This window comes from Aquarana catesbeiana, linkage group LG12 (assembly GCF_042186555.1).
Source record: "Aquarana catesbeiana isolate 2022-GZ linkage group LG12, ASM4218655v1, whole genome shotgun sequence".
In the NCBI taxonomy this organism is placed as follows: domain Eukaryota; kingdom Metazoa; phylum Chordata; class Amphibia; order Anura; family Ranidae; genus Aquarana; species Aquarana catesbeiana.
Window position 1 is genome coordinate 91,856,390 of NC_133335.1, and position 8,885 is coordinate 91,865,274.

The 8,885-nt window shown below is 42.1% G+C and overlaps 1 long non-coding RNA gene across 1 annotated transcript; it reads left to right on the top strand.

Annotated features, from left to right (window-relative positions):
• Nucleotides 1–1,142: 1,142 nt before the first annotated feature.
• Nucleotides 1,143–2,587, top strand: LOC141113898 (uncharacterized). The gene is made up of 3 exons (XR_012236829.1): nucleotides 1,143–1,319; nucleotides 2,065–2,280; nucleotides 2,389–2,587. It is a non-coding gene; the product is annotated as an uncharacterized lncRNA (long non-coding RNA).
• The last annotated feature ends 6,298 nt before the right edge of the window (nucleotides 2,588–8,885 follow it).

An 8,885-nucleotide genomic window follows, 5' to 3' on the forward strand; every position in this document is an offset into this window, starting at 1 on the left:
GGCAGCATTGGTAGCATGGTCCTTTTCTATATCATAAAGGTGGTTGTAGAGATGATCCTTCAATCTCCTTATTGTTCTGCCTACATATTGTATGGAACAAGCTGAACAAGCTGTACATGTAATAGCATATATGACATAACGTGTGTTTAAAATTAACAAAAGAATGGATCATGTAGGATTTACCCGTGGATGTAGACACCACTATGTCACCTTCTTTGATAAAAGAACAATAGGAACAACTCCGACCACCACATTTGAAGGTTCTTTGAAAGGATAGCCAATTTTTGGTTTTGCCTCTACTAGAGAAAAAGCTAGGTGATAGAACATTAGCGAGGGATGGAGCTTTTCTAGATACCATACGAATGCCTTTATTCAAAATCTGTGAGTATACTGGATCATGAGATAAAACTGGGAGGTATTTGGTTACAATCTTTTTTATTTTTTGAAACTCCAAACTGTAGGGAGTAGAAAAAGTAGGAATTGAAATGGCATGTTTGAAACCCTGGGCTCTGGCAGGTTTATCTATAAGTAGTTTAGAACGGGGTGTCTCTTGAGCTATAGATAGCCCTCTTTTTATAGTGGATTTAGAGTAGCCTCTTTCCTCAAACCTAGCGGACATCAAAGCAGCTTCCCGATCAAAATCTTCTTGTTTGCTGCATAGCCTTTTAAGTCTGAGGAATTGACCTACAGGAATGCTGTTAATAGTGTGTTTCGGATGATTGGAGTCAGCCCGTAAAAGTGTGTTACCTGCACTAGGTTTTCTATATACATTAGAAATTATATTATTGTCCTCCCCAGTTAACAGAACATCCAAGAACTCTATTGACTTAGCATCGAGTTTCCCTGTGAACCTTAAATTTAGCGTGTTATCATTCATGTATTCTAACCACTGTTCCATGTTAACATGTGGGTCTGAGACAATAAACAACAGGTCGTCTATATATCTACAATAAGATGCAGTGTCCTTATGGTAGGGTATATAATAGAGGCACATACCATTGACACTTGAGTTTCACCCTTGATGAGCAGAGCTGATGCAGAGTCCAGGCATCCATGCTGAATCCAGGCACCCCTTAGATTACTTGGTAAGAATGTATGGCAGCAGATGGTGATTGAGCACTATTGCTGCTGTAAACTTTTTTACACATACCTCTTTTTAGCACTATTACTGTTGTACACACTTCTTTACACATACTTTTTTTTTAAGCAATATGTATGCCTCTTTTTTTATTCAGAGCCTACCCAAACTAATTCTATGGGCCTGGTGCCTCACATTGGAGGGGCCTCAACGTTTCAAACAAGTTCCATACAATAATCAGGTATTAAATAAGGTCTTTTTTGCATTCACCAGTACTCACTTGTATTTTAGTATTTTTTTCCACGTGCACGTTTCATGTTTTCACAGTTGCATCCTCACTTTGTTTATTTATTCACGCAATTTAGTTTCTCTTTATTATATATTTTTTTCTTTTCAAGCAACATACAGTATGTATTAATGGTACACAATTATTTGATTGTTTGCACACATTCTCACACTGATGGCAAATACATTTTATATATTTTTATTTATTTTTAATTTTTACCTCCTTTCACTTATTATCCTAATAACCTTATAATTTCATTAAATTATATTATAATTATTTGTGAACACTATACACATAGCATATTTACAATATACTATCAATTATATATGATCACCTATCAGGAACTCACATTTTATTATATGTTAATTTCACATAAGTAAATTCACCACCACATTTCATCATAACAATGTAGTTTATTAGTTGGAATATCACATCAATCGTAATTGATCACAGTTTTATCACTTGTCAAGTTCACATGCTAATATCCAATATTACAATATTATACCACAACACAACAATTTAATATTATCATCAGAAAGCTCATGTTTTTCCAGGACACATAACTCAGTACGATTCAATCCCTAAGGAGGTCTGTTGCTTTTTAGTAATTATTTTCTCGTTAAGCCTAAATATTACATCTACAATAAATTTATAAAATTCAGTAGATATTAATTAATATAATAATTGTGATGATTTCCAGGTGTTGCCTGTTCCCAGACTCCTCATCCCTTGGGGTGCCCGAATAGGCGTGACCACTTGTAAGCCTCACGGATGGGGGTGGCCCCCTTCGGGGTGGAGGTGAGGACGGTCAAGCAGTATTTTCCAGGATCTTCAATGGGGAAACCACTTGCTACCTCTATGTGTACGTTTTTTATTAAAGAAGTCTTTGGTTAGGCGAGCCTATTCGATGGAGAGGGTAAATATGATGTGACAACCATCTTTAATGTTTATCATAGATATAGTACAATTTTAACTGCATATTATATTATGCATAATGATAACCAGTCTTTTGATGTATCTATAGAAATATAAGAACACCCTGAAGAAGACCGTAGACGCTTAGGTCGAAATGCATCGGGGCTTTTTTCGTACATCAGACTGTACAACCAATTCCATTATTGCAAGCTGAGAATCTATAAGGGATTTTTATATCTGTATTGCAATTGGAATTGTCTACTCTGTGTTTCCCCTTCTCCCTATCCCATGGTCTTGCACAAGGTATACCAGAGCTCACGTTTTAACCATTGTATATTTTTGTCTTATTGTTTTTTGATAATAAAAATGCTATTTTTTAATATCTTTCTTGTGATTCTCACTGCTGCTAAAAAAAACCCACGGGGGAACCCCTATCTCTTTTTTAGTGATCCCCTATATAACCTCATAACCTAATCTCATACAGGAAGTACTTCAGTTTTGTAGCAAGCATTGAATCCTCAAAAGAGGGGAGGGATCTCTGTGTCCCATGATGTGCTCAAAGGAAAAAGGATTTTACAGGTAAGTATGACAAACAAATCCTATATTCTTTTTCATCATGGGCCATAGAGTCAGGCTAATATTCATTACCTGCTGGGACGTTCCAGAGCAATAGCCTTGAGGGGAGGGAAACAACCTGCCAAACAATAGATCAGAACTTATACGGCAGCCTGCAGTACACTGCGGCCGAAAACTGAATCCTCGGCTGCTCGAACATCCACTTGATAAAATTTTGTGAACGTATGCACTGAAGACCAGGTGCCAGCCTTACAAATCTGAGCCACAGATACCTGATGGCAAAAAGCCCGGGAGGTTCCTACACCCCTGGTAGAATGAGCTCTCACCCTAAAGCGAGGAGCTTTACGTTTCAGACCGTAGGCCTGAATGACCAATTGACGGACCCAATTGGCAATGGAAGCTTTGGAAGCTGCCTGCTCTTTCTTGGATCCGTTTGGTAAAACAAAAAAGGAGTCTGATCCTCGGATCTCCACAGATCTAGACAAATAAACCTTAACTGCCTGAACAACGTCCAACGAGTGCAGTCATCTCTCTTCCGCCGTACTAGGCTGAGAGAAAAAAGAAGGCAAAATAATGTCCTGATTTAAATGAAAGGCCGAGCCCACTTTTGGCAAAAAGGATGGAACAGGTCGTAACACGACTCTGTCGTGGTGAATGATCAAGTACGGTTCCCTGTATGAAAGGGCCGCCAACTCCGAAACCCTTCTAGCCAAGGTGATAGCAATCAGGAAGGCAAGCTTGCGTGACAGCAAGTCTAATGGTATTTCCTTGATAGGTTCAAATGGTTGTTTCTGTAATACAGACAGCACCAAGTTCAAATCCCAAGGACACATAGGTGACCTAATAGGGGGAAGCAAGTGAGTTGTCCCTTGCATAAAATTTCGGACCAGTGAATGGGAGGCCTTTGGAAGAATACTGATAGGGCCGAAACTTAACCTCTGATTGTACTTAAAGCCAATTTGATTTCCACGGCTAACTGTAGAAAAGAGAATTCTCCCAATCACTTATTTCCGAGGATGTCATTTTTGGGCATCACACCAAGCAATATAAGTCTTCCGGACCTTATACCTTCCTAGTGACAGCTTTTCTAGCATTCACTAGAGTAGATACCACTGGTCCCGAGATGCCATGGTCCTTTAAAACCCTGGCTTCAATAGCCATGACTTCAAATTTAGAGACTGTAAAATGGGGTGGAATATAGGATCTTGAGACAGTAGATCGGGGCGACCTGGAAGCGTCCATGGCCCGTCTATTGTCAGTCTCACAATCTCCGGGAACCAGGGCCTTCTGGGCCAGGCTGGTGCCACCAGAATGACTGGAACCCTCTTTCTCTGAATCCTGCGCAACAAATGTGGAAGGAGAGGGATCAGAGGGAAAGCATAAACCAGGGAGTCTGGCTCCATGGAACTACCAGAGCATCTGCTCTGATTGCCAGCAGATCTCTTGTTCGGGACAAAAACTGCTGTAGCTTGTTGTTGAACCTGGATGCCAGCAGGTCGATCCTCAACATTGGCAATTTTTCTGAAACACCCCTGGGTGTACTGACCATTCCCCCAGGCAGATCTGCTGGTGGCTGAGATAATCTGCCTTCCAGTTGTCTACTCCTGGGATATGGACTGCCGATAGAATCGGCACATGTCCCTCTACCCAGGTTAGTATGTAGTTCACCTCCTTCAGAGCTGAACGACTCCTGGTACTGCCTTGGTGGTTTATATAAGCCACTGCAGTGGCACTGTCGGACTGCACACTAATAGGGCAGTCCTGAAACTCCACCGTCCAGGACCGTAGGGCTAGTCGTACTGTCCGTAATTCCAGGACGTTGATGTGCAGGATCTGTTCTGTCCTTGACCATTTCCCCTGAGCAGCAAAAGAGAGATCCTAGTACTGAAGTACCTAGTATACAGGGTGACTCTGTAGGTACTTAAAGGTCACTTGTGCCAACGTCCCCGATAATGTCTTAGAAGCATCAAAGGACTAAAAATGGGACTTTTGAGGCACAACTGTAATGGACTACAAAAGATATGTAAAAAGGTTAAATTTTATTAATAGCATACAAAGAACATGGGGAGTGGACATGGACATTTAAAAAAACACATCAGATATAGGCATACAACACATGTAGTAACACCATTGAGGATCCTATCCTGCAGTCTCCTAAGTAATTCTAATACTCATAACAGTACATTAAATTCCAGATAAAAGAAAAGGGTAGACTTTCCCTAGAGAGTTTGAGATTGAAGGAGCACTGCAGGTCTGGTATTCCAAAGTGGTGTATTCTCCAATTGCTCTACATGTTTCACGTTGACAAAGAACGCTTCTTCAGGAGCTAGAGGTTCTAATAAAAAATATATACAAACAAAGAAAAACATATATCAAAATCACAGAAGGTTGGAGGTTGTTCTCAGTAGGTATACTGTAGGAAAAGTGCGAGTAACCACTTAATTAGAGAAGATAGAAAAATCCAACCCCTAGTGGCGAGGCATGACAAGGGCCCTATGAAAGATTAAGGTCTCAGATGGAAGGACAGCACAGACCAGCGGTCCAGGACAGCCCATACAAAAGGAGGTCTACAGAAACATTAGATATCATAATTGAAATTAATGATTAAAATTGGGCAGATTGGTGGGTAAGCAAGAGGTGACGGTAGTGCATAGTTTGCGAATTGGGTACTAGAACGCAGGACTAAGGAAAAAGGAGGGAGAGACCAGACATACAAACAAGGGGGGGGGGGGGGATGGAAAAAGAAAAAGAAAAAGAAAGAGAAAAAGAAAGCAAGGGGGGAGGGGGGGGGGAAAGAAAAAGGGGAAAGAAAAGAGGGAAGGAAGGAGGGGGATTGGGAAAAGGAGGAAAGGAAAGGAGAAAGGGGAAAGGAGATGCAGAGAGGGTGACTGGATTAGCAAAATTTATAAACAAAAATGGCTTACCGATTGAATATAAAAAGGAAAAAATGTATTCACAAAGGTGGACTTAGTCAATGGATCGCTAAAAACGATCAGAAGTAAAAGTATCTCTGAAAAAGATCAGACTGGCACTTTATCTGGCACTTTCTTTCTTAGTTCAATGTGTTCATGTGTTAGATGGCCCCCAAAAATATTTTTGATGTTTACTCTGGCAGAATTTTGTCTCTGTCACACAATATTTGATTTTGCCTTATCTATAACCATGTTTAGTATATTGCGTATATAAATTGTAAGTGTTGTTTTATTCTTTGATTGTTCCGCCCCCCTGTGGTGATGTATGGCATGGCGCCCTTAGTACTCGGTCTTGCATGGATCAGGCTGGCCATCACATCTGGTGGTTTCCATGGCACAGCGCCGCACATCCGGTTCAATTCTCTGACCGGATGTGCGGCGATTGACGGGGGCATGGGGACCCGTCCGGGTTCCCATCTTCCCCGCCTCTGCAGCTTGCGCGTTGCCGTCGCCTCGTCCCCCCCCCCCCGGGCCCTGCTTCAGCGCATGCGCGAAGTTTCCATTGCCGTGCATGCGCTGTGCGGTCCGGGGTGACGGCGTAGCTCGGCGCACGCGCAGTTGCCTGCTTTGGGGCCAGGAGACGCCGCTCTGATTAGACCGGCTGCTCTCGGTCTGGATATCCCCATATTATAGGGCTGGTCTTTTCATTTTGTGGGACATACAACAGGCAGCAACCCAGCAGAGCGGTGCATTCTCAGATTCTCTTGTTATTTATCGTGGGGTAAGTCTGACTGATGGCTGCCTTTCCTGGCAAGGCTATTGCATACAAACATATATTGACCTCAGCATTTATGTTTATTGTCATCTGTATCTATGTTTTCTTTTATACACCAGAACTGCAGCTCATTCAAGCTCTCCCCTTACCTACAAGTATCTGATGTTATATTTATCTGGGATACCCTGGTCTCTGTCTGCTGCCAGTCTGATCTTTTTCAGAGATACTTTTACTTCTGATCGTTCTTAGCGATCCATTGACTAAGTCCACCTTTGTGAATACATTTTATCCTTTTTATATTCAATCGGTAAGCCATTTTTGTTTATAAATTTTGCTAATCCAGTCACCCTCTCTGCATCTCCTTTCCCCTTTCTCCTTTCCTTTCCTCCTTTTCCCAATCCCCCTCCCTCCTTCCCTCTTTTCTTTCCCCTTTTTCTTTTTTCCCCCCTCCCCCCTTGCTTTCTTTTTCTTTTTCTTTTTCCATTCCCCCCCCCCCCCCCCCATTTGTATGTCTGGTCTCTCCCTCCTTTTTCCTTAGTCCTGCGTTCTAGTACCCAATTCGCAAACTATGCACTACCGTCACCTCTTGCTTACCCACCAATCTGCCCAATTTTAATCATTAATTTCAATTATGATATCTAATGTTTCTGTAGACCTCCTTTTGTATGGGCTGTCCTGGACCGCTGGTCTGTGCTGTCCTTCCATCTGAGACCTTAATCTTTCATAGGGCCCTTGCCATGCCTCGCCACTAGGGGTTGGATTTTTCTATCTTCTCTAATTAAGTGGTTACTCGCACTTTTCCTACAGTATACCTACTGAGAACAACCTCCAACCTTCTGTGATTTTGATATATGTTTTTCTTTGTTTGTATATATTTTTTATTAGAACCTCTAGCTCCTGAAGAAGCGTTCTTTGTCAACGTGAAACATGTAGAGCAATTGGAGAATACACCACTTTGGAATACCAGACCTGCAGTGCTCCTTCAATCTCAAACTCTCTAGGGGAAGTCTACCCTTTTCTTTTATCTGGAATTTAATGTACTGTTATGAGTATTAGAATTACTTAGGAGACTGCAGGATAGGATCCTCAATGGTGTTACTACATGTGTTGTATGCCTATATCTGATGTGTTTTTTTAAATGTCCATGTCCACTCCCCATGTTCTTTGTATGCTATTATTAAAATTTAACCTTTTTACATATCTTTTGTAGTCCATTACAGTTGTGCCTCAAAAGTCCCATTTTTAGTCCTTTGATGCTTCTAAGACATTTCCCCTGAGCTGTGAGCCCTTCTAGGGTCGCTCCCCAGCCTGAGAGACTGGCATCTGTAGTCAGTACTCTCCAAGTTACTGGGATGAAGGATCTTCCCTTTCGCAGGTTCTGATCCTGGAACCACCAGTTTAGGCTTAAGCATGCCCGAGGAGATAAGAACATTGGATAATCCAGGGCTTGTGTTTCAAGCCAACAAGATATCTTGTTGTAGAAGCCTGGAATGAAACTGGGCATAGGGCATCGAAGGAGGATACCATCCTCCCTAGAAGACTCATACAGAGCCGAATGGAGTGTTGTCTGGTGGCCCTTATCTGATGCACCTGATTCTTCAGGGCACAGATCCTTGCAGGTGTCAAGAATACTCTTGCTTGGACCATATCTAGGATCAGACCTAAATACTTTAGACCTTGAGCTGGTTTCAAGGCTGACTTTTCGGTATTTCTGCTCCAGCCTAAGCTTTTCAAATACCGCACTGTGCATGTTATGCTCTGTTCTAGAGCCTGTAATGAGTGATCTCTGAGCAGGAGGTTGTCCAGATACCCAAGCACCAGGATCCCTTTGGCCCTTAAAAGACCCAGTACTGGTGCTAGAACCTTTGTGAACACCCAGGGAGCTGTAGCAACCCCAAAGGGTAGAGCCACAAACAGAAAATTACGTTCCTCTACTGCAAATCGCAGGAACCTCTAATGAGGCTGAAAGATAGATTAGCGTAAATACACTTCTTTTATATCGATGGAGGCTAAAAAGTCTTGGAGCGAGGCTACAACTGAGCCGACAGACTCCATCTGAAAGGACTGGATTTAGTAGATACTGGTTCAGACATCTTAGGTCCAAAAATGGGCCTTGTGACCCCGTTTGGTTTTTAAACCGTAAAACAGGTTTGCTCTTTCGGATACAGGAACCTGCACAATCACTCCTTGAGGCATTAAATGATGTAGTGCCTGAAGCAATAAGTCTCTCTTTTTGGAGGATCCAAGGGAACGCTGGATTTTAAAAACCTCTGAGGGGGAACCCCCCCGCAACTCCAGCTTGTAACTGCAGGATATAATTGAGGTGACCCACTCGTCTTGAAT